Source organism: Neoarius graeffei, chromosome 1 (genome assembly GCF_027579695.1).
Source record: "Neoarius graeffei isolate fNeoGra1 chromosome 1, fNeoGra1.pri, whole genome shotgun sequence".
NCBI classification, from domain to species: domain Eukaryota; kingdom Metazoa; phylum Chordata; class Actinopteri; order Siluriformes; family Ariidae; genus Neoarius; species Neoarius graeffei.
This window is the reverse complement of record NC_083569.1, coordinates 8,465,730-8,492,189: the sequence shown is the minus strand read 5'-3', so window position 1 is coordinate 8,492,189 and position 26,460 is coordinate 8,465,730.

Here is a 26,460-nt window from a genome sequence, read left to right as displayed (position 1 = left end):
GACATGCCTGGAACACCTCCCCAGGAAGGCATCCAGGAGGCATCCAAAAGAGATGCCCGGGCCACCTCAGCTGATTCCTCTCAATGTGGAGGAGCAGCGGCTCTACTCTGAGCTCCTCCTGAGTGATTGTGCTTCTCACCCTATCTCTAAGGGAGCACCCAGCCACCCTGCGAAGGAAACTCATTTCGGCCACTTGTATCCGCGATCTTGTTCTTTCAGTCATTACCCAAAGCTCATGACCATAGGTGAGAGTCGGAACGTAGATCGACCGGTAAATCGAGAGCTTCGCCTTTTGGCTCAGCTCCTTCTTCACCACGATGGACCAGTAAAGCGACCACATCACTGTGGAGGCTGCACCAATCCGCCTGTCAATCTCACGCTCCATCCTTCCCTCACTCGTGAACAAGATCCCGAGATACTTAAACTCCTCCACTTGAGGCAGGACTTCTCCACCAACCTGGAGAGGGCAAGCCACCCTTTTCCAGTCGAGAACCATGGCCTTGGACTTGGAGGTGCTGATTCTCATCCCAGCCGCTTCACACTCGACTGCAAACCACCCCAGTGCACGCTGAAGGTCCTGGTTTGAAGAAGCCAACAGGACAACATCATCCACAAAAAGCAGAGATGAAATCCTGTGGTTCCCAAACAGGACTCCCTCCGGCCCCTGGCTGCGCCTAGAAATTCTGTCCATAAAAATTATGAACAGAACCGGTGACAAAGGGCAGCCCTGCCGGAGTCCAACATGCACTGGGAACTCCTCAAATTCAGTTTTCAATTTTTTGCAGTGCACAATTTTTCCCATTCTGATGTTTGAACATTGTAAACATTAACTGAAGTTCTTGATTTGTATCTGCATGATTGTATGCATCGTGCTGCTGTCAAGGGATTGGCTGATTAGAGAACTGCAGAAAACAGCAGGTGGATGGGTGTTCCTAATAAAGTGGCCAGTGAATGTATATACATAATTTTTATTATTTTATTTTTTTAAAAAGCATCACTTGCTAGGCCTTAAACCTGCTAATAAAAATAGATCCGTTACCAATTTGGAGAGAGAGTTTTTTGTTCTGTGATGTATAAAAGCTTGTTAATTTGTAATGTTTCCCTTTTGCTCATTTTCAGGTAGACCCTGAGCAGTTCCTCGCCATGTGTGAAAGGAGCCAGTGTGATGCTGTAGACGCTTCCCGAAGCTCTTCTTTGTGCAAGCTGGCATTGGCATATGTTCAGTTGTGCCACAGAAACTACATTCCTCTGGTGCTACCCATACAGTGTGGTTAGTATTCAATACATGATCCAAATAAACATGATGCATTGATGACTGTTTGATGAGAAGCACCTGTCAGCTCTGAACAAGTGAAAAATTAATATTTCATTTAACTCGTGAGGAATAGGAAACATATTCTGTTTCATCAAAATGTTTGATTTTGAAAATATTGTTTGACCATAACTGGGCAAGAGAGTAAAGGACATACTGTGTTATTCCAAAATCTCATCTCATCTCATTATCTCTAGCCGCTTTATCCTGTTCTACAGGGTCGCAGGCAAGCTGGAGCCTATCCCAGCTGACTACGGGCGAAAGGCGGGGTACACCCTGGACAAGTCGCCAGGTCATCACAGGGCTGACACACAGACAACCATTCACACTCACATTCACACCTACGGTCAATTTAGAGTCACCAGTTAACCTAACCTGCATGTCTTTGGACTGTGGGGGAAACCGGAGCACCCGGAGGAAACCCACGCGAACACGGGGAGAACATGCAAACTCCACACAGAAAGGCTCTCGCCGACCACGGGGCTCGAACCCGGACCTTCTTGCTGTGAGGCGACAGCGCTAACCACTACACCACCGTGTCGCCCGTATTCCAAAATAGTACTGAAATACAGTAAGAAAGTACAATTGCTCAAGTAATTTCCACAGATAACGTAGCTAATGTTATGCTTTATTTCACTACACAGTATATCATTTGAATGTCACATACTGTATGTAAACCAAAGGGTTTTGCACATTGTCCATAACACAAGTTGTACATTAGGTTCACATATGCAACATTCAAATGATGTGTCAATATAACCATAATTATATTATATTATATTATATTATATTATATTATATTATATTATATTATATTATATTATATTATATGGCTATATTATCTGTGTTGTAAGTACGATTATTAAAAAAATAACCCCAATTCCACAAAAGTTGGAACATTGTGTAAAAGGTTAATAAAAGCAGAATGCTCTGATTTACAAATCATAGAAACCCTATATTTCATTGAAAATAGTACAAAGACAATATATCAAATGTTCAAACTGAGAAATTGTGTTGTTTTTGAAAAAAATATATGCTTATTTTAAATTTAGTGCCAACAACAGGTTTCAGAAAAAGTTGGGACAGGGGAAAAAAAGACTGGAAAAGTTGTGTAACGTTAAAAAAAAAAAAACTAATCAGGTTAATTGGCAACAGGTCAGTAAAATGATTGGGTATAAAAAGAGCATCCCAGAGAGGCAGAGTCTCTCAGAAGTAAAGATGGGGAGGGGTTCACCGCTCTGTGAAAGACTGTATGGGCAAACAGTGAGATTTTAAGATTTAAGAATTTAAGATTAATTTTCCTCAATGTAAAACTGCAAAGAATTTGGGGATCACATCATCTATGGTCCATAATATCATTAAAAGGTTCAGAGAATCTGGAGAAATCTCTGTATGCAAGAGACAAGGCTGAAAACTGACATTGAATGCCTGTGATCTTCAGGCCCTCAGGTGACACTGCATTAAATGCAGACACGTGTCTGTAGTGGAAATCACTGTATGGGCTCAGAAACACTTCAGAAAACCATCGTCTGTGAAAACAGTTCATTACTGCATCCAAAAATGCAAGTTAAAACCAGATATAAACAATATCCAGAAACACCGCCACCTTCTCTGGGCCTGAGCTCTTTTATGATGGACTGAGGTGATGTGGAAAATTATCCCAAGGTCTGATGAATCGAAATTAGAAATTCTTTTTTGAAATCATGGACACCACGTCCTCCAGGCTAAAGAGGAGAGGGACCATCTGTCAAAAGCCAGCATCTGTGATGATACAGTATGAGGGTGCATTAGTGCACATGACATGGGTAGCTTGTACAAATGGTGAATGACATATACAAGTGTCAGAGCAATACTCTGCCATCCAGACAAAATCTTTTTCAGGAAAGGCCTTCTTTCTTTCTGCAAGACAATGCCAAACCGCTTTTTGCACATATTCAAACTGCATGGCTCTGTAGCAAAAGAGTCCAGATGCTAAACTGGCCTGCTTGCAGTTTAGACCTGTTTCGCATTGAAAACATTTGCTGCAGTATGAAGTGCAAAATACGGCAAAGGAGACCCAAACTGTTGAGCAACTGAAATTGTATATCAGGCTAAATTGGGACAACATTTCAGTTTCAAAACCGCAGCGATTGGTTTCCTCAGTTCCCAAACGTTAAAAGTAGAGGTGATGCAACACAGTGGTAAACATGCCCCGTCCCAGCTTTTTGGAAACATGTTGCTAGCATCAATCAAAATGAGCATATATTTTTCAAAAAACAATAAGATTTCTCAGTTTCAGCATTTGATGTTGTCTTTATACTATTTTCAGTGAAATATACACGTAGGGTTTCCATGATTTGCAAATCATCACATTTTGTGTTTTTATTTACATTTTACACAACATCCCAACTTTTTTGGAAACAGGGTTGTACTAATTAAATACAGCGACTGCAAAATATTTCAGCATACATCATTTGAACATTATATCTGTAGACCAACATCCGGCTTGTACAATTGATAATATGCAATTTTGCTGTATGAAATTTGAAGACAGATTCAATGTTTTCAAGCATTTGGGTGGTTTCTTTAAATGGCTGAAGTTCTTTCCATAAGAAAATACTAAAAAAGATAACAGATGTGGTTTTGCCAGTGTATCATGGGCCTTAGTCCAGGGCACAGTGAATGATTAATAGATTTATTTGATGTGTTAAAGCTGATATTTTAGAGTTGAGGTATATCAAATTCATGAAATGCAAGAGATATGAATGTATCTATTCCAACTTATTGTCTGTATTTTTTTCTGTTTTCAGCATAAAAAAGAAAGGTGATGCCCTTAAAATGCAGTTGAAGCCAAAGAGGTTCTAACTAACATATATTCCCGTTTATATATAACCAGTTTTTAACACCTAGCAAATTAATTTAATTTACAAAATTTTAGATTTCTTTCAACATCTGCAGCTTAATATTTTCTTTTCGATTGCTACGAGACAAATTTGATAATTGGGAATCGATCAGCAAAGAAATTTTCAGGATTAACCAGTCTCCAAGTGGCCTGAGCTGTGCATGCACGTACGTAAGCATTGTTTTAACCCAAACCAAAAACACATAAAGTTTTACATGCTCACTAAAGTGAGGTGTGTCCTTCATGTGTTCAAATCAGCATGCCTTTTCCTTTTCTCTGGTTTTGGAGACTGTGGCCAGGAAAAACAAGTTGTAAAATGTGAAAGGTCCTTAAGAAGATGTATGATGTCCAGGAATTGTCCGTAACAAGGAGAAATATTCACTGTTTGAAAAAATAGAAAAATTATATTTTCCAGAAGGTAACATCAATGTGAAAATATCTCATTGCCAATAAATCTTTTTAAAAAATGAGGTTCTTATTATCTTTTTTTTTCTTTTGTCCTTGTTCATGAGCTCTGTATGTTGAAGCATTGATTCTAACTCAGACTCCAGCAAGGCAACAAACCGGTATCCGGTTATTTAGCACAAAAGTCTTTTAGCACAAATCTAAAGGCTTTTAGCACAAGTTCTAAAGTCTTTTAGCACAACTCTATGTTCTTTAGCACAACTCTGAATTATCTCATCTCATCTCATTATCTCTAGCCACTTTATCCTGTTCTACAGGGTCGCAGGCAAGCTGGAGCCTATCCCAGCTGACTATGGGCGAAAGGCGGGGTACACCCTGGACAAGTCGCCAGGTCATCACAGGGCTGACACATAGACACAGACAACCATTCACACTCACATTCACACCTACGGTCAATTTAGAGTCACCAGTTAACCTAACCTGCATGTCTTTGGACTGTGGGGGAAACCGGAGCACCCGGAGGAAACCCACGCGGACACGGGGAGAACATGCAAACTCCGCACAGAAAGGCCCTCGCTGGCCACGGGGCTCAAACCCGGACCTTCTTGCTGTGAGGCGACAGCGCTAACCACTACACCACTGTGCCGCCCCTCTGGATTATGGTCACAATAATAAAAAAATAAAATACTCAGCTTGATATAGGAAGGGGTTTATTATGATTGCTTAAGGACTGGAAGCTGGAATTTCTGCTGCTGTGCATGTTAAGGATCAGTTGTTGATCCCTGAAATGTGGACTGAAAATCAGATTCTTTGGTATCTTTGGATATTTGTAGTTAAGCCATAACAAACCTTGAATTGTAGGCACCTTCATAGGTCAACTGACTGTCAATAATTACATGTTTGATGAATTAATTAACCGGGGGATTGTGTCTCTTACCCTGATGGACAACATGTATTTTGCCAACTAAGAGCAGAATCTATTCCTAAAACCGTACTTAAATTATTAAAAGTCCATTTGATATCACATATTACTGTTTTCATATGTATTTGACTAATAAATCTACAAAGTCTTTAACCAAAAAAAGACCCATTTCAAAGAGAACAAGACAACAGTCATCTATATCCCCTGTCCTACAGTGGTGCTTGAAAGTTTGTGAACCCTTTAGAATTTTCTATATTTCTGCATAAATATGACCTAAAACATCATCAGATTTTCACACAAGTCCTAAAAGTAGATAAAGAGAACCCAGTTAAACAAATGAGACAAAAATATTATACTTGGTCATTTATTTATTGAGGGAAATGATCCAATATTACATATCTGTGAGTGGCAAAAGTATGTGAACCTTTGCTTTCAGTATCTGGTGTGACCCCCTTGTGCAGCAATAACTGCAACTAAACGTTTCCGGTAACTGTTGATCAGTCCTGCACACCGGCTTGGAGGAATTTTAGCCCATTCCTCTGTATAGAACAGCTTCAACTCTGGGATGTTGGTGGGTTTCCTCACATGAACTGCTCGCTTCAGGTCCTTCCACAACATTTCCATTGGATTAAGGTCAGGACTTTGACTTGGCCATTCTAAAACAGTAACTTTATTCTTCTTTAACCATTCTTTGGTAGAATGACTTGTGTGCTTAGGGTCGTTGTCTTGCTGCATGACCCACCTTCTCTTGAGATTCAGTTCATGGACAGATGTCCTGACCTTTTCCTTTAGAATTCACTGGTATAATTCAGAATTCATTGTTCCATCAATGATGGTAAGCCGTCCTGGCCCAGATGCAGCAAAACAGGCCCAAACCATGATACTACCACCACCATGTTTCACAGATGGGATAAGGTTCTTATGCTGGAATGCAGTGTTTTCCTTTCTCCAAACATAACGCTTCTCATTTAAACCAAAAAGTTCTATTTTGGTCTCATTCGTCCACAAAACATTTTTCCATTAGCCTTCTGGCTTGTCCTCATGATCTTTAGCAAACTGCAGATGAGCAGCAATGTTCTTTTTGGAGAGCAGTGGCTTTCTCCTTGCAACCCTGCCATGCACACCATTGTTGTTCAGTGTTCTCCTGATGGTGGACTCATGAACATTAACATTAGCCAATGTGAGAGAGGCCTTCAGTTGCTTAGAAGTCACTCTGGGGTCCTTTGTGACCTTGCCAACTATTACATGCCTTGCTCTTGGAGTGATCTTTGTTGGTCGACCACTCCTGGGGAGGGTAACAATGGTCTTGACTTTCCTCCATTTGTACACAATCTGTCTGACTATGGATTGGTGGAGTCCAAATTCTTTAGAGATGGTTTTGTAACCTTTTCCAGCCTGATGAGCATCAACAACGCTTTTTCTGAGGTCCTCAGAAATCTCCTCTCTTCGTGCCATGATACACTTCCACAAACATGTGTTGTGAAGATCAGACTTTGAAAGATCCCTGTTCTTTAAGGCCCTGTCCACACGGCAACGGATTCAGGTGACTCCGATACAATTGCTTATCGTTTAGGCCTGGCGTCCACACGGCACCGGCGTTTTGGGTGCCCAAAACGCAATCTTTTTGAGAACGGGTTCCAGAGTGGAAAGATCTGGCAACGTTGCCGTTGTGAAGTCGTCTGGATGAGTAGAACGGATTTGTTTACGATGATGTCACAACCACATGACTGCCAGTGCTTCACGCCGGGTAGAAGTGTAACGAATATCACCAGGAAAAAGCCTTACAGAGCACTAGTGAGAGTGAAACAGGAGCTTGGATATTATTATTATTATTATTATTATTATGTTCAGTGTTAGTTCACAGTAGTAATGCAAGAAGCAGAATAGTGACAGTAATAGTGAAGCAAAAACATGCAATTGTACAAACACTGCAGCTCTACAGCAAAATATTCATTTATGAAATGGTCTGATTCTTAACACCAGTAGTGCCAATGATCTTCTCATTGCGATGCGAGTTGTCAACAAATCCTATAATTTCGTTCATGAAATGCGCTTACAAAATATTTTCACTGTGAATATTTATTGTGTAATGGTGCAAAGTGAGAGAGAGAGAGAGACTGTGCCCTTAGGGCAGAGTCAATCCCGCCAGCAAAAATAGGGGAAAAAAGGAGCGATCTCACCTCTTCAGATGTTGGTTTTAGTCCTACAGTACATTCCTCAAAAAGGGCGTAGAGGAGCAAATTAATCCATCAACGTGTAGTATTCAGTTTATTCTGGACCATTAAAGACGCCACCTTCCGCGTAGAATCATACGTCATCCTCGCCGCCATATTGGATAGGTCAAAGCGGAGAATAAAGATTCATGCGCTGCCTTTAACTGTACCAACAGGTTTACCGTCCAAACGAGATCACATGGGATTACCTTTCACAGGTGAGAAACAACAAATTAATCCATCAACGTGTAGTATTCAATTTATTCCGGACCATTAAAGACGCCGCCTTCCGCGTAGAATCATACGTCATCCTCGCCGCCATATTGGAAAGGTCAAAGCGGAGAATAAAGATTAGCTGCGTTTAACTGTACCAACAGGTTTGCCATCCAAACAAGATCACATGGGATTACCTTTCACAGGTGAGACTGGAAAAATACTTTTCATTGTATTTGGTCATTATAATGTAATTTTACGAACAGATTTTCCTGACTTTGTGGCTAATATGAAGTCTCGCGCATAATAGTTTATGCGCATGCGTCCTTACTTCTTCTATTGTTCTGGTGTCTCCGAAGGGACCGTCTTACAGCGCCCCTAGAGGTGTGGCATGTGTATTGCATCATTTTCAGCAAGCGTTGCGTTGCCATATGGACCTGATATTTTACTGATCGTTGCCCATTTGGACGCGATATATTTTTAAATAACATCTCGTTGCCGTTGTCGTGTGGATGTAGCCTAAATAAAACAGGGTGCCCACTCACACCTGATTGTCATCCCATTGATTGAAAACACCTGACTCTCATTTCACCTTCAAATTACCTGCTAATCCTGGAGGTTCACATACTTTTGCCACTCACAGATATGTAATATTGGATCATTTTCCTCAATAAATAAATGAACAAGTATAATATTTTTGTCTCATTTGTTTAACTGGGTTCTCTTTATCTACTTTTAGGACTTGTGTGAAAATCTGATGATGTTTTAGGCCATATTTATGCAGAAATATAGAAAATTCTAAAGGGTTCACAAACTTTCAAGCACCACTGTATATACCAACTTTTTACCAAGTTTCAAGATATTATTTGTCACATTTTTCAAGTTCTGCTGCAGGAAACCAACCCTACCTCTTTACACTGACCTCAGCAGCCCATGGCATAAGCCCACTGGACCTTTGGTCCAGGTGAGCTAAAAATTAAAATTTCTCACATTTCTTAGTATCAAAAGGCACATATACATTACTTAATCAACACATACACCAACTTTCAAGACCATACCACTCACAGTTTTCAAGTTCTGCTCCAGAAACAAAACCTACCCCTAAGATTAAGAGACTAAGTCTGAAATTGTTTCCATGGAAACATGAAAAATTAAAATTTCTCAAAATGTCTTAGTATGAAAAGGCACATCTATGTCACCTTGTTAACATGTATACCAAGTTTCAAATCCATATCATGAATAGTTTTGGACATATGCTCCAGAAATGAACATTGCTCTTAGAAACTAAGTCAAAATCTATTTTTTATGTAAAAATTTGAAAAATACTTTTTTCAAAAATCCAAAATAGCCACCAGTTCACATGTTGCTTGATATGTATACAACATTTCATGAAGATATGTTCAGTAGTTTTAAAGATATGGCCCGGAAACGAAAACGTGACCGGACGGCCAGACAGACGGACAGCCAGACAGGCAGCTGGACGGACGGACGGACGGACGGACGGAACCCATTTCTATATCCCCCGCCAAACTTTGTTTGGGCGGGGGATAAAAATGAGAATCATGTCTCCTTAGTAACCAGAAGTTGTGATATGTAAACAAACGAAAGAAACTTCCACTAAAGTATTCTAGAACGAATGGCAGTTAAATAAAAGTGCAGTATAAACATTCAGGAATGACAAAACAACTAAAATGAATATATCAATTGTTTATAATATGGCAATCATTAAGCAAGAAGAAGAAGATGAAGAAGAAGAGATTATGCTAAGATGTAAGGGTTGTTTGATCATCAAGACAAGTCTTGTGGCTAGTTTACAGCAAAATTCACCTTGTTGCAGCATGTTTATATTTGATTTCAATATTTCTTTTTTGTTTAATGCTATCAATGCTATTTAAAATCACTCGTTTTCGATTGGAATCTTGGTAACTTATAAAAAAAATCCATCAGACATCTTTAAACATGATCAGTAAGTATTCATAATAAAGATTAAGTGTTCTTGGATCTTGTGCTAAAAGACTTTAGATTTGTGCTAAAAGACTTTTGTGCTAAATAACCATAAACCCAACAAACCTGTAATTTTATCTTGTGTTCCCCATGTATGTAGAAAAAGGATTAGCATGGTTAATCTCACAAAAACCCACCTTAAGGAATTCCAGCTGCTTTGTCCTCAATTTAGATGTGTTCCAGTTGTACTTGATGAGTACTGCAGTCACCATCAAATCATTTCGATGTTGATTTCATGTTTGTTTTAATGTAAAAAAAAAAAGAACTTGCATGTCATATTTGTATTTTATTGACTCCTCATTCAAAAAAAATCTAAAGAGATTGGATAATGAAAGTGTAATTGTTGCCAGTATCGAGTTAATCAAGTATAATCTCATGGTTCTTCTGGTATTTTGCTTGAAAATGAGTTAACCAAATAAACTTCATGTCTGGTGGATACGTCATTCTTCTGTGGTGTTTTGTTGTTGTTGCTGCTTGTTACACAGTGTCTTGTAAAAGTATTCATCCCCTTTGGTGTTTTTCCTGTTTTGTTGCATTACACGCTGGAGTTAAAATGGATTTTTGGAGGTTAATTACCATTTGAGTTACACAACAGGCCTACCACTTTAAAGGTGAAAATTGTTGGTTTACTGTGATAAACAGTAATTAAGATGAAAAAAAAAACAGAAATCTGGAGTGTGCAGAGGTATTCACCCCCCACTCTCAAGTCAACACTTTATAAAGCCACCTTTTGCTGCAATTACAGCTGCAAGTCTCCTGGGGTATGTCTCTATTAGCTTAGGATATTTAGCCAGTGTGATTTTTGCTCATTCCTCAAGGCAAAACTGTTCCAACTTCTTCAAGTTAGATGGGTTGCGTTGGTGGACAGCAATCTTCAAGTTATGCCACAGATTCTCAACTGGATTGAGGTCTGGGTTTTGACTAGGCCATTCCAAGACATTTAAATGTTTCCCTTTAAACCACTCCAGTGTAGCTTTAGCAGTATGTTTAGGGTCATTGTCCTGCTAGACCGTGAACCTTCGTCCCAGTCTCAAACCTCTGGCCGACTCAAGCATGTTTTCCTCCAGAATTGTCCTGTATTTTAGTGCCATCCATCTTTCCTTCAGTCCTGACCAGCTTTCCTGTCCCTGCAGATGAAAAATATCCCCACAGCATGATGCTGCCACCACCATGCTTCACTGTAGGACTGGTGTTCTCAGGGTGTTGGGTTTGTGCCACACATGGCATTTCCCATGATGACCAAAATGTTCAATTTTAGTCTCATTTGACCAGAGAATCTTCTTCCATGTGTTTGGGGAGTCTGCCACATGCTGTTGGGCAAACTCCAAATGTGTTTTCTTAAGCAATGACTTTCTTCTGGCCGCTCTTCCATAAAGCCCCACTCTGTGGAGTGTACGGCTTAAAGTGGTCCTATGGACAGATGCTCCCATCTCCGCTGTGGATCTTTGCAGCTCCTTCAGCGTTATCATTGGTGTCTTTGTTGCATCTCTGATTAATGCCCTCCTTGCCCTGTCTGTGAGTTTTGGTGGACGGCCTTCTCTTGTCAGGTTTGTAGTAGTGACATGTTCTTTCCATTTTGCTATAATGGATTTAATGGGATATTTTTTATAACCCAACCCTGACCTATACTTCTCCACAACTTTGTCTCTGACTTGTTTGGAGGCTCCTTGGTTCTCATGTTGCTTGCTTAGTAGTGTTGCAGAGTCAGGGTCCTTCCAGAACAGGTTGATTTACACTACAGTCAGACTTCAACCTGAAACGACCCATATCCGATTTGTTGTGAAATCCGATTTTTTTGTTAGGCCGTTCACATTACCAATTATATGAGACTTGTATGCGATCTCCAATATGAACAGAAAACGACCCAAAAGTGTCCCGCATGCGCAAATTGACACGTAATAAGCACATCTACGTAATACGTAAACAAAAAAAAAGCGCACTCTTCAAGTTTCCACCAAAGAGGCGGGATTAGCCAACGCAGAATAGTGACATTTGTCTCTTGTTGATGACATGTAGGTCGCATGAATGTGACCTGTCCGGTCAGACTGCAGTCGCATGTGAAAATAACGGATATGCATCGGAATTAGGACCACATATCCAAGCGGCCTGGGTCGCATGTGAAAAAAATCGGATCTGTGTCGTTCAGATTGTCAATAACAAATCGGATACAGGTCGCATATGGGCAAAAAAATCGGATATGGGTCGTTTCAGACTGCACCCTGAACATAGTCTTATACAGACATCATGACTACGTTCAGACTGCACCCTGAAACGGCCCATATGCGACCTGTATCCGATTTGTTATTGACAATCTGAACGACACAGATCCGATTTTTTTTCACATGCGACCCAGGCCGCTTGGATATGTGGTCCTAATTCCGATGCATATCCGTTATTTTCACATGCGACTGCAGTCTGACCGGACAGGTCGCATTCATGCGACCTACACGTCATCAACAAGAGACAAACATCACTATTCTGCGTTGGCTAATCCCGCCTCTTTGGTGGAAAACAACAACATTTGTACAGTTTTCAGAATTTAAATAGACTTTTATAGAATTGATCAAGCTAATGGTGGATTTGGTAGGGACCTGGATGTTGATCTGTTAGCTTGATTAAATAAAACAGTTTCTATAACTGATTTATAACTTAAACCATCCTGTATTACAAGATTATAAGATTGTTCTGGAAATTTCCAGTAATTTGACACCTTCGGTCTCATTAGTCTGCTGCCCACATTAATCAGATTATTGTGTGAGTTCCGCCGCCGCCACAAAAACCACATCGCCAGGTCTCGCCTCATCTCCATGCTTTACTTGCAAACTTGAAGAGTACGCTTTTTTTTGTTTACGTATTACGTAGATGTGCTTATTACGTGTCAATTTGCGCATGCAGGACACTTTTAGGTCGTTTTCTGTTCATATTGGAGATCGCATACAAGTCTCGTATAATTGGTAATGTGAACGGCCTAACAAAAAAATCGGATTTCACAACAAATCGGATATGGGTCGTTTCAGGTTGCAGTCTGAACGTAGTGTAATTCGAAAGCGTCAGCCTTGTTAAGGTGTAAATGCAGATTATAAAACGTTAGTGGTTTTCTAGCAGGAATAGCAAAACCTTCACATTCCCTTTCTCACTCAGATAGAACTTTATATTATTAAGAAATCGACAAAAATAAATAAAGTACAGAAATATTAGGCTATCTGAAAAAAGAAACTAAATAAATAAATAACATCTAGACCAAATGGGATTTCCTCCAAAATCAAATTAAAAATTGAATGTTGATTTAATATTCCCTATTCTAAAGGTGTGTTTCATTAAACTGAAAGCATTCTGGAGGCGTTACTTAATCAAAGCGAACTCAAACAGGGATGCAGGACAGGACGTTTAATGGATTTCCTTCATCTAAAAACCTCAGCTAGATTTTTTCTTCAAGGTTATGCCATGCGATAAGATCAAAAGGGATTAATAAATGTACTATAGCGTGCAGAAAATGTCAGTTAATTCACAATACTTATAATAACCGACCATAATTGAATGCTTTTTTTGATATGAAATGTTGTAAAAGTAAACACTCTCAACAAAAATTGGTTCAGGTGAGAATTTTATTGGTGGGTTAAGACATTGTACTCCAATCCTTCAACACTTTTGCACACAGATTAGAGAGAGACACACACACACTCACTGTCCACTTTATCAGGTACAGCCATACACCTGCTGTTTTATGCAGTTTTCTAACCAGCCAATCCCTTGACAATGCATGAAATCATGCAGACACAAATCAAGAGCTTCAGCTAATTAATGTTCACAATGTTCAAACATCAGAATGGGAAAACTGATCTCAAAGTGTGACTTTCTTTCACTGTGGCATGGGTGTTGGTTTGAGCCAGATGAGTATTTTTGGTTTGAGTATTTTAGAACCTCCTGATCTCGTGGCATTTGTTTTCACACACAACAGTCTCTAGAGTTTGCACAGAATGGTGCGAAAAACAAAAAACATTAAGTTGAGTGAGGGACAGTTCTGTGGGTGGAAACAAACGCCTTGTTGATAAGAGAGGTCAGAGGAAAATGGCCAGATTGGTTTGAGCTGCCAGGAAGGATATAGTAACTCATATATAATCACTCTTTGCAACCATGGTGAGCAGAAAAGCATCTCAGCATGCAACAGTAGTAGACCATATTGGGTTCCAGTCCTGCAGCCAAGAACAGGAATCATAGAATCAAGAACAAATTTCTACTAAAGTGGCTGGTGAGTGTACATATACATATATATATATATAAAATGTACACATATGTGCATAAAATATATATTACACCAATCTTGAGGCAACACTGATCATCATCACTGATGCTTCTGAGCCACTTCAAACCAAGATTAGCCAACTAATCAAAGTGAGAAGAAAAACAAAAGATCATGCTATATGCTGCTGACATTCTGCAGACAAATAAATAAACCAAATCAATTTTTACCCAGACTGATTGAATAATGACTTTAGAGATGATCAAATATGTTGAAGCACATGTCCAAAAGCAAAACATCTTGGCATCCCTAAATTTGCAGAAACAATTGTCCAATGAGTGTGGAATAACCTCCCATGCTCCTGTTTACATGGTGGAGAAAACATGTCAGTAACGTCAATAATGTCCCATTAATTGTCAATGCTTCTATTAGGATGGTGGTCTTAAATGTCAAACTTTATAGACATATATGAGAAAGTTCAGTAGTGACAAAACATAGCCAATGTAGAAATACGATAACTCCATATTACAATCCACACTCATGGATCCTGGTCGTCCTATGAGATGGACATATAGCCACATAATTCTAAGCCATCCATCCATGTATCCTGTGCAGGGTCACAGGCAAGCTGGAACCTATCCCAGCTGACTATGGGCAAGAGGCAGGGTACACCCTGGACAAGTTGCCAGGTCATTGCAGGGACTGATACATGGAGACAAACAACTATTCACACTCATGGTCAATTTAGAGCCACCAATTAGCCTAACCTGCATGTCTTTGGACTGTGGGGGAAACCAGAGCACGCAGAGGAAACCCACACAGACACAGGGAGAACATACAAACTCCACACAGAAAGCCCCCCCCCCATCAGCCTCGAACCCAGAACCTTCTTGCTGTGAGGCGACAGTGCTAACCACTACACCATCATATAATTCTAATAGTTTAGGAAATATATCCAGACCTAATTTGCATATCGTAGAAGAGTTGACTATTGTCCCTGGCAGAGGTCTGCGCTCTCCGAGTGCCCTTTTAGTTTTTTAATGCTCTATGTACTCATCAAAACACCTTCATAGACCTGGATTATTGACTGTCTTAAGATAATGAAGATAATTGTTTACGTACAAAGAGCAGTAATATTTCTTCCAAAAAGACACCTTTCCCCCCTGCAATGGATGAACAAATTTACTATTGGGCACATACCGAGCAGAGTATGGAATTCTCAGCAGGTTCTCGATCATGGAATGCTGCACATACAACAGAGTGGTTAACTAAAGTGGGTGGTATGATTTTGGGAAGAAACCCAGAGTTCAACCACAAGGCCACTTGAGAGTCATCCACCCACTGGAGTCTTTACAGAGATCCATTTCAGTTCATCATCCTGCACATAGCCATAATGGGTGGTCTTAGAGGACTACAGTAATTGAGGGTCTTGGGAGAGCATGATTGTCTTTTTTTGTGACAATTTATGAGCCCCTAGTTGTCAGTGTTGTGACACCCTGCAGTGGCCTCCACATACACCTGGGGAAGCCATGGCCTAATGGTTAGAGAAGCAGCATTAGGCTCAAAAGTTCACTGATTCAATTCCCTGGACCAGCAGGAATGGCTGAAGTGCCCTTTCTGAAGTGGAAGGCACCTAACTCCCAACTGCTCCCCAGCTCCCATGCTCTGGGTATGTTGTAGCATCTGCTAAATGCCTGCAAAGATCCATATGATATAGAGAATGGAATGCACACTATACAAGGCTCTTGCACTTGGACTGACTGATCACAGTCCTCTACCTGTTTTCACTCCAACACACAGGCATAATTAATCTGACTAAGGTTATCAAATCATTCTGCCCATTGAGGCCCTTAGTGTGTGTGAGGAGGATAGATGTTTCCTGGATGGCTTGTTTCATGGTGAGGCATGTAAGAGCCACACACATATGGCAGTCTCATTAGACCTCTGGCCATCAGAGATAATGCGGCTGCCTGAATGCATCTGGAGAACACCCATGGTGCTCGAGAGAGGCCAAATGGTAGGATTTTCATTTCAAATATGTCATTGCAAGACAAAATTCAAAAAGCCTCTGTGGTCAGAAGCAATACAAACATGAGGGTATGCCTTGCCATTCACATTATGAATAACATCTGATAGCTGGAACCAGTTTTGCCTTCTCAAATCTAGAATTGGACAGATACCAACCACCATCCTTCTTCTGAACTAGGAATTCCATTGAGTAAGGCCTTTTGTTCTGAACCATAGGGTCTAATCTTTAGATCACACCTGTGTCCAAGAGGGTCCAAGAACAAACTTCTTGGAGCAGAGAAGCAAACTTCATGAGATCTGAAACTGACAAGGATCTGGACTTCAAAGGAGCTGGGCTCAGAAATCAGAATTTAAGTTTGTTAGACCTGCAACATTGTCATCAGTACATTCTGAGGTTTTTTCCCCCCCAGTCTAAGTGAACTCTCAGGTCCCTGTGAGTGTGAGACATTGCATCTGCTCGAAAACAGTCTGACCATAGGGCATGAGGAAGGCATTTACAATGTGTTAATGATGTGCAAGCATTCACTATGCTTCACAAGTACGGTAAGTACTTAGTATTTAGTTTTTTTTTGAGCACACACTGATCCTCCAGCACTGGCAGATCGTATTGAAGACTCGACAATGGCAAATAGCGCAGGGACTGCAGCAAGAAGTGTGTGCCGAGCATGTCTCCATCAGACGGGCACAGTGCCTCACCGAGCCAGTTCTGCCAATACCCTTCTCAGGTCTCGGGCTCTGCAACACACACAGCCTGTTTGTTTAGAAAGGAAAAAGCTATAAACCAGAACTCGTGGATTAGAAAACATTAAGAGTAATAGTGCATCTGTATATTTGGCATTGTTAAACATTCTGGTCCAGTGTAATCGAATCACAAAACATACAGCAGGAAAAAAAGAATGAGCAGCACACAATACAATATGGTGCCATATAAACCTTAAAAACTGCAGCTGCTCAAACAAAACCACAAGTCAAGCACAGAGCATTAAATGTAGAAAGCCAGAAAATTGCAAACCTTCATACTGTAGCTTGTCTGTTTTATTTAAAGCATAGCCTTTTTATTAGCAGGTTGTCACCACCATCTAACTTCATAATTTGTGGGAAAACACTTACCAGCATCTGCCGTCTCTGCGGAGACACAGAGTGCCTCCTGCTAAAGATTCCCATCGGCTTATCCTCGTTCAGGGTTCCTGGGGGAAAATTAAGAGTTGTTCAAGTATCTATATCTAAAATATCTAATAAATAAATAAATAAATTTGATCACCTGACAAAACCCAACATTTGGTTGTAATAATACAGCAACCATGCAGCTGTCAAGAGAGGACACTTCTTTGAAGAATAAAAATCCAAGATAAAACCTTCAGTGCTTGAACCCCTAATGAAACAGTTCACCATATTTTTTGTGCTGATTTGTGCCATAAAATAATTACTTTTGCCAAATCTCCACAAAGTTATTTGGTTTAATTTTGATTTGAATGACGTTTAATGTGCTGCAGTGTCACTCTCAGCAATAGAATTGTGAATATATCTTAATGTTATCATATCTTAAAAAAAAAAAAAAACCGCACACACACACACACAGCACAAAGAATTACTTTCAAAGAATTACACACAACAAATGCCAAGTATTATTTTTAAAAATATTATTTTTGGATCTTTTTCTACACTTAACTTCTAAGTGCAACTCAGCGGTCCATGAACACACCTCAGCGGTTACAGTTTTGCCCAGGACTGGCAGAGAGCCACTCTTGGGCCCCTGAGAAAGGCCCTGAAGCCCTAAACTACTCATATTCCATTCCACTTCACTTGCAAGTCACTTTAAATAAAAAAGGTGTTTGTCAGACATGCTTGGATCTGGAAAAAGTATATAATATAAATTTCCTGGCTCTGCCTTCTCATCACCTTCATATGGAAACAAGGCAAAATCCCAAAACCTGTTTTGAAAAATAAGTCAAATTCAGGATGAATGTACTGGTTTGTGAATATATTTCATCTAATTTTGACTTTAATCCTTTCCTGGTATGTGATCCAGGTGCCTGAGGCACTTGGAGGGGAGGTTTTAGACGGAAATTGCACTGTTTTGTTCTTTTCAAGGAAAATAAAAGGTCAGTCTTGAGGGCATAGAAACATTTCAGAAACAAAACACCCTATTAAACGTGTAGCACCTCATAAAGTAAGAGTTTATATATATATATACACAGTACCAGTCAAAAGTTCTTGACATAATATGGATTACTACAGTTGTCGAACAGGACTATTTACTGTATTTTTATTATTTACTCTTTACTGGCTGATGGTGTCAAATGCATTAAGAAGGCAAGAAATTCCATTTTTGACAAGACACATCTGTTAACTGAGAAGCATTCCAGGTGACTACCTCATGAAGCTGGTTCAGATAATGCCAATAGTGTGCAAAGCTGTTATCAGTGACGACTTTGAAGAATCTAAAAGATGAATTTTTTTTAACACTTTTTTTGTTTACCATATAATTCCATATATGTTATTTCATAGTTTTGATGAGTTCAGTATTGTTCTACAATGTACACTATCAAAAATGTCCGTAGAATTAACAGTGAATTTATGTAAAATTATGACATGAAAAAACTGTAAATGCAAAAACAATGAAGCAGTGTGTAATTTACATCAATATACTGTAAAACTCCTAACCAAATACCACTGTTAATTTAACAGTAAGAATATGTTGAATTGATTTTTGTAGAATTTACAAATTGTTGTAGTTTAAACACAGACAAACTGTAATACTAAAACAGAATGTGATAGTTAAAATTATATCATTGCCCTATTAAATTTTTTTTTTTTAAATGTCAGTAGAGGCTCTCCGGCACATTTCGTAAAACTCTAAAACAAATAAAATATCTGTCTAGTAGAACCATCATTTTGGAGCCACAAAAGCCAATAATCGAGAACGCTCACAATTCATTCCTACACAGCGAAATCCCCTGTGTTGAATTAACACCCAGAGTGTTGATTTAACACCCTACTGTGTGTCCAGTTGGACACAAATGAACTCTGAAAGTGTTAATTCAACACTGGGGAATTTGCTGTGTAGATGCTTTTTAATTGTACAATAAATATTCGTAAAATTAACAGTTATGTATTGATTATTGTACATTGAATACCTGTTTATCATTATTGTATTGTATTGTATTGTATTGTACATTGAATACCATTTAGTTATCATTAATTGTACATGGAATCCCAGTGAAATGTACAAGTTATTCTGTAATGTTGTTTACATTTCACTGTATTTTTAACAGGATTATTCTGGCAACCACAGCTGCCAGTATTTTTCCGTAAAAACAACGGATTTTTTTTTACAGTGTAGGAAAAAAAAAATCGAATTTGAAGGTGTTTCCAAACTTTTGACTGGTACTATATATCACATTTCTCCTTTCAATGAAAGTATAAAGTCTGTTAATGCTCACGTGTTTGTCGAATTGCAATGCCTTACCTGGATTATCCGAGGAAGAATTGTGGTGCGTAACGGTGTTTAAAGGTTTTTTGCGCAAATCTCCAGAAGCCACAGTGGAGTGAATGAGTGCAAAGAAAAACGAGATGCAGAGAAAGTATCTGCCAGCCATCCTCATGGAAAACGGAGCCATGCAAAAACAGCAATAATAATAATAATGATGATGATAATAATAATAATAATAATAATAATTATTATTATTATTATTATTATTATTATTAAAAAAATCAAGTCTTGAATGCGTGTAAAATAAGTGGGATGTAATGAGAGTAGAGTGATGTGATGTGATGTGATGATGTGATGTGATGATGTGATTATCCTCCCCTGCTCGCGCACACCGACTTTATAGCTGCGCGTATGATCGGCCACGCCCACTTTTACATCACACAATCCCTTGTGGATTTGACTCTTTGGCATTTGACTCGTTTGATTCCTCACTACCAGGATGAATAATGCCAAAGACATTTGTGACAGAGTCACTTCTTTTTAGACAAAAGGGGCTATTATTATTATTATTATTATTATTATTATTATTATTATTATTATTATTATTATTTTAAGTCTGTCATTAAAAACATTTTAGATTCCAGCACATGTTACAGAAAACTGTTTCAGGAAAGAAAGAAGCATAGTCCATACATAAAAGAGCACTTTTTTTCAGATGAAAAAAGAAAACATAATGAAGGCTACAGGGTTTTGGTGCAAAATTAAGTCAAGTCAACTTTATTGTCAAATATGCTATACATGCTTGACATACAGCACAGATGAAATATCAGTCCTTTTCGACCCACGGTGCAAACAGGCAATGCAATAAATAAAAATAGAATAATTGAAAAAAACAAACAATATAAACAGTATAAACACTCTAGATAGGATCTAGACATAGACTAAACACTCAAACAATATAAACAGTATAAATAAACAGTATAAACACTAGATAAGAACAAGACATAGACTAAACACTCAGACAATATAAACAGTGTAAACACTAGATAAGAACTACACACAGACTAAACACTCAAACAGACAATATAAACAGTATAAACACTCAAGAAGCAAGTGTGACAGTCAAAAAGTGTCCAGAAGAACGGTGAGTGGTTCTGCTCAGTAAAAAAAAAAAAAAAAATGACAGCCCTTTTCTTTATAAATATGCCTGCATTGTTCCTGAGACTACTATTTTTTAAACAAATGATCATCATACCAAATTTTTATTTATTCCTATTTAAAGCTCTTTATAGTATTAAAAAAAATTAATTGTCATCAGGAAATTATCTGGTAAGTTTTACTGAGCATCTTGAACTTGGATTGACCTGACATTACATGAAATGTATTTCTCAAATATATTTTAGTAATCCCTATTTATTTAAAAAGACTCTTGGTAATCATTATGATTCACTTTACTGAATCAATTCTATGAAACGAAAACCCAGTTTATGTGGAATGAACTACATGCAGATTCATACCCTTAGCAGAAAGAAGTTTATTCAAGTGTACTATGAGTATACTTATTTTTTACTAAAACTGAGGAAGTACACTACCGTTCAAAAGTTTGGGGTCACTTTGAAATTTCCTTATTTTTGAAAGAAAAGCGGGCGGCACGGTGGTGTAGTGGTTAGCGCTGTTGCCTCACAGCAAGAAGGTCCTGGGTTCGAGCCCCGGGGTCGGTGAGGGCCTTTCTGTGTGGAGTTTGCATGTTCTCCCCGTGTCCGCGTGGGTTTCCTCCGGGTGCTCCGGTTTCCCCCACAGTCCAAAGACATGCAGGTTAGGTTAACTGGTGACTCTAAATTGAGCGTAGGTGTGAATGTGAGTGTGAATGGTTGTCTGTGTCTATGTGTCAGCCCTGTGATGACCTGGCGACTTGTCCAGGGTGTACCCCGCCTTTCGCCCGTAGTCAGCTGGGATAGGCTCCAGCTTGCCTGCGACCCTGTAGAAGGATAAAGCGGCTAGAGATAATGAGATGAGATGAAAGAAAAGCACTGTTCTTTTCAATGAAGATCACTTTAAACTAATCAGAAATACACTCTATACATTGCTAATGTGGTAAATGACTATTCTAGCTGCAAATGTCTGTTTTTTGGTGCAATATCTCCATAGGTGTATAGAGGCCCATTTCCAGCAACTATCACTCCAGTGTTCTAATGGTACAATGTGTTTGCTCATTGCCTCAGAAGGCTAATGGATGATTAGAAAACCCTTGTACAATCATGTTAGCACAGCTGAAAACAGTTTAGCTCTTTAGAGAAGCTATAAAACTGACCTTCCTTTGAGCAGATTGAGTTTCTAGAGCATCACATTTGTGGGGTCGATTAAATGCTCAAAATGGCCAGAAAAATGTCTCGACTATATTTTCTATTCATTTTACAACTTATGGTGGTAAATAAAAGTGTGACTTTTCATGGAAAACACAAAATTGTCTGGGTGACCCCAAACTTTTGAACAGTAATGTATACTTGAAGTTGACTTTTTATAAACTATGTTTTATATACTTAAGAATAGTATAGTGAAGTATACGTGGCTTATACTGAAAAGTATAAACAAAAGTCTAAGACTAAGTACATTAATACTAAGACTTACACTTTAATACTAAAACTTCTACTTTAGTATACTTTTTACGTTTTTCTGCCATAAAGTACTAATACTTAGTATATCTTGCTCCAAGTGCATAATAAGGTCAAGTCATTGACTCATGCTTAACATTTAATTTATATATTAATATAATATAATGCTGGAGTTTAAAACTTTACAGTATATAGTATGTGTGCTCAATTGCATTATCTTTATGTACCTTAAAATCATACACAAAAACAGAAAAACTTTTGACTTGACTTTATTGATCAAGAGACCATTATGTTTACATTTTTACATGCAAATGTGCACTTTTTCCTTTCATTTTCTCCAGTAAGGAAGGACTTGATTTCATAGGTCTTTGTTTTTGAAATGTTTGAAAATATATCAAACTTGTTTTCAACATTCTGTCTTGTGATTTTGTAAATGCATCACACTCTTGTGTACATACAGTATGAGTACACTTTAAGAATACTTTAAGGAGTATATTTCCAGAACACAACAACAACAGCAAAGAATCTAATGATATGGAAATCTAATCTCATCTCATCTCATTATCTCTAGCCGCTTTATCCTTCTACAGGGTCGCAGGCAAGCTGGAGCCTATCCCAGCTGACTACGGGCGAAAGGCGGGGTACACCCTGGACAAGTCGCCAGGTCATCACAGGGCTGACACATAGACACAGACAACCATTCACACTCACATTCACACCTACGCTCAATTTAGAGTCACCAGTTAACCTAACCTGCATGTCTTTGGACTGTGGGGGAAACTGGAGCACCCGGAGGAAACCCACGCGGACACGGGGAGAACATGCAAACTCCACACAGAAAGGCCCTCGCCGACCCCGGGGCTCGAACCCAGGACCTTCTTGCTGTGAGGCGACAGCACTAACCACTACACCACCGTGCCGCCGGAAATCTAATGATTTTGGATTAAACTTCTTGATACTGCATAAAATTATTACATAATTTCAAAATATATTTCATACACAATTGAGAATCTATTTATTTTCAAATAATCCTGCAGTAACAGATTCTAATTCACTTCACTGAATTAAATCATGCATCTGGGAAAACGTTGCATGGAGACAGACAACCGGTCTTTATACATTATTGGCACAAAAGCATTTTAAACTTTTAATACCTTGAGACAAAGGAGCGTCTGCTTGACCACCTCCTATATTTTTTCAGAATTAAATCAACTGTCGTGAAGGACCTCAAACAGCTCGGAGATGTGTTCTTGTGGGAATAAGTGTGCAGTTAATATTGTTCTACTGTACAGGAGCATCCTTTATATTAACAGAACATTCTACAAACAGAAATTGAATTAAAATTACCAGTAAAAAAAACTTCCATCGAAATTAGAGTCTTATCAGACAGAATTTAGGACTTCTACAAGAGCAAATCAGAAAAAGCTGAGAGGGTATGCAAAATGCAAATAAAAGAAGAAAGCAGTGATTTCTAAATTTACTTTGACTCGTATTTCATTGCAAACAGAATGAATCCAAGACATTTAATGTTTTGTTTTGTTTTTCATTTAACTTCATTTCATTTGTTAATATACATCCATTCCTGCATTTCAGGCCTGCAACAGATTCCAAAACAAGTTGGGATGGAGGCAATTTATGGCAAGTAATGAGGTAAAACAACGAAATAATGATGTGATTTGAAACAGGTGATGTCAAAAGATGATTGGAATCATGATCTGGTACAAACTAATCATCCAGGAAAGGCCTGGTCTTTGAGTAGCAAAGATGGGCTGAGGCTCTCCAGATTGTCAACAAATGCAGAAGAAAATTATTGAAATGTTTAAAAACAAGGTTCCTCACAGAAAGATACTAAAGGATTTGGATATTTCACGCTCTATGGTGCATAATATCATGAAATGACTCAAGAACTCAAGAGGAGTTTTGGTGCGTAAAGGGCAAGGGCTCAAGCCTTATCTGAACACCCGTGATCTCTGATTCCTCAGATGTCACTGCATCAAGAACCATCATTTATCTATAGCTGATAGAACCACTTGGGCTCAGGATTACTTTGGCAAACCTTTATCAAGCTCTACAATACAGATTTACATCCACAAACACCAGTTAAAACTGTACTGAGCAAAAAGGAAGCCTTATGTTAACTATGTCCAGAAATGCCGTTGGCTTCTCTGGGCTTGGAGGCATCAGGGATGGACCATCACACAGTGGAAATGTGTATTGTGGTCAGACAAATCAGTATTCCAGTTTTTTTTGTGGAAGAAATGGATACTGTGTGCTCTGGGCCAAAGAGGAAAAGGACCATCCAAACTGTTACCAGGAACAAGTCCAAAAGCCAGGATGTGTCATGGTATGGGGTTGTCAGTGCCCTTGGTAAAGGTAATGTACACTTCTGTGATGGAGCATTAATGCAGAAAAGTACACTGAGATTTTGGAGCAATATGCAGTCAGGCCAGAAAGTCTGCACACCCCTTTCACCTTCTCCACATTTTATTATGTTACAGACTTATTCTACAATAGATTGAGTTAATTTTTTGTCACAAAATAGCCCATAATGACAAAGTGAAAGCAGGTTTTTAGACATTTGTGCTAATTTATTAAAAATCCACTGATACTGTTTCCACTGATACTGCTTGAGATGTTTCTACAACTTAATTGGAGTCCACCTGTGGTAAATTCAATTGATTGGACATGATTGGGGATTGCCAACACCTGCCTATATAAGGTCCCGCAATTGACAGTGCATGTCAGAGCAAACTCCAAGCCATGGGGTCAAAGGAATTATCTGCAGAACTCAGAAACAAGATTGTGTCAAGGCATAGATCTGGAGAAGGGTACAGAAAAATTGCTGCAGCTTTACAGGTCCCAAAGAGCACAGTGGCCACCATCATTCATAAATGGAAGAAGTTTGGAACCACCAACAATCTTCCTAGACCTGGCCACCTGGCCAAACTGAGCAATTGGGGAAGATGGATGTTGGCCAGGGAGGTGAGCAGGAACCTGAGGGTCACTCTGACAGAGCTCCAGTGTATCCTTGTGGAGATGGGAGAACCTTTCAGAAGATCAACCATCCAGGCAGCACTCCACAAATCAGGCCTTTATGGTAGAGTGGCCAGACAGAAGCCACTCCTTAGTAAAAGGCACATGACAGCCTGCTTGGAGTTTGCCAAAAGGCACCTAGAGGACTCTCAAACCATGAGAAACAAGATTCTCTGGTCTGATGAAACCAAAATTGAACTTTTTGGCCTGAATACCAAGCGTTACATCTGGAGGAAACCAGGCACTGCTCATCACTTGGCTAATGCCATATCTACAGTGAAACATGGTGGTGGTAGCATCATGATGTGGCAATGTTTTTCAGCAGCGGGAATGGGGCGACTAGTCCTGATAGAGGGAAAGATGAATGCAGCTAAGTACACAGAGATCCTTGAAGAAAACCTGCTCCAGAGCACTCTGGACCTCAGACTGCAGTGAAGGTTTACCTTCCAACATGACAATGACCTGAAGCACACAACCAAGAGAACAGAGGAGTGGCTTCAGAGAAAGTCTGTGAATGTCCTTGAGTGGCCCAGCCAGAGCCCAGACCAGAATTCAATTGAACATCTGTGGAAAGAGCTGAAAATGGCTGTGTACTGATGCTCCCCATCCAACCTGACAGAGCTTGCAAGGATATGCCAAGAGGAATGGGCAAAAATGTTCAGAAACATGTGTGCCAAGCTTGTGGCTTCTTTCCCAAGACAGCTTGAAGCTGTAATTGCTGCTAAAGGTGCATCAACCAAGTATTAGGCTAAGGGTGTGTACAGTGCCTTGCAAAAGTATTCATCCCCCTTCGTGATTGTCCTGCTTTGTTCCATTGCAAGCTGGAATTAAGATGGATTTGGGGGGGTTAGCACCATTTGATTTACACAACATGCCTACCACTTTAAAGGTGCACATTGTTTTATTATTGTGACACAAACAATAATTAAGATGAAAAAACAGAAATCTTGAGTGTACATAAGTATTCATCCCCAAAGTCAATACTTTATACAGCCACCTTTTGCTACAATTATTGCTGCAATCCTCTTGGGGTATGTCTCTATTAGCTTAGGATATTTAGCCAGTGTGATTTTTGCCCATTCCTCAAGGCAAAACTGTTCCAACTCCTTCAAGTTAGATGGGTTGCTTTGGTGGACAGCAATCTTCAAGTTATGCCACAGATTC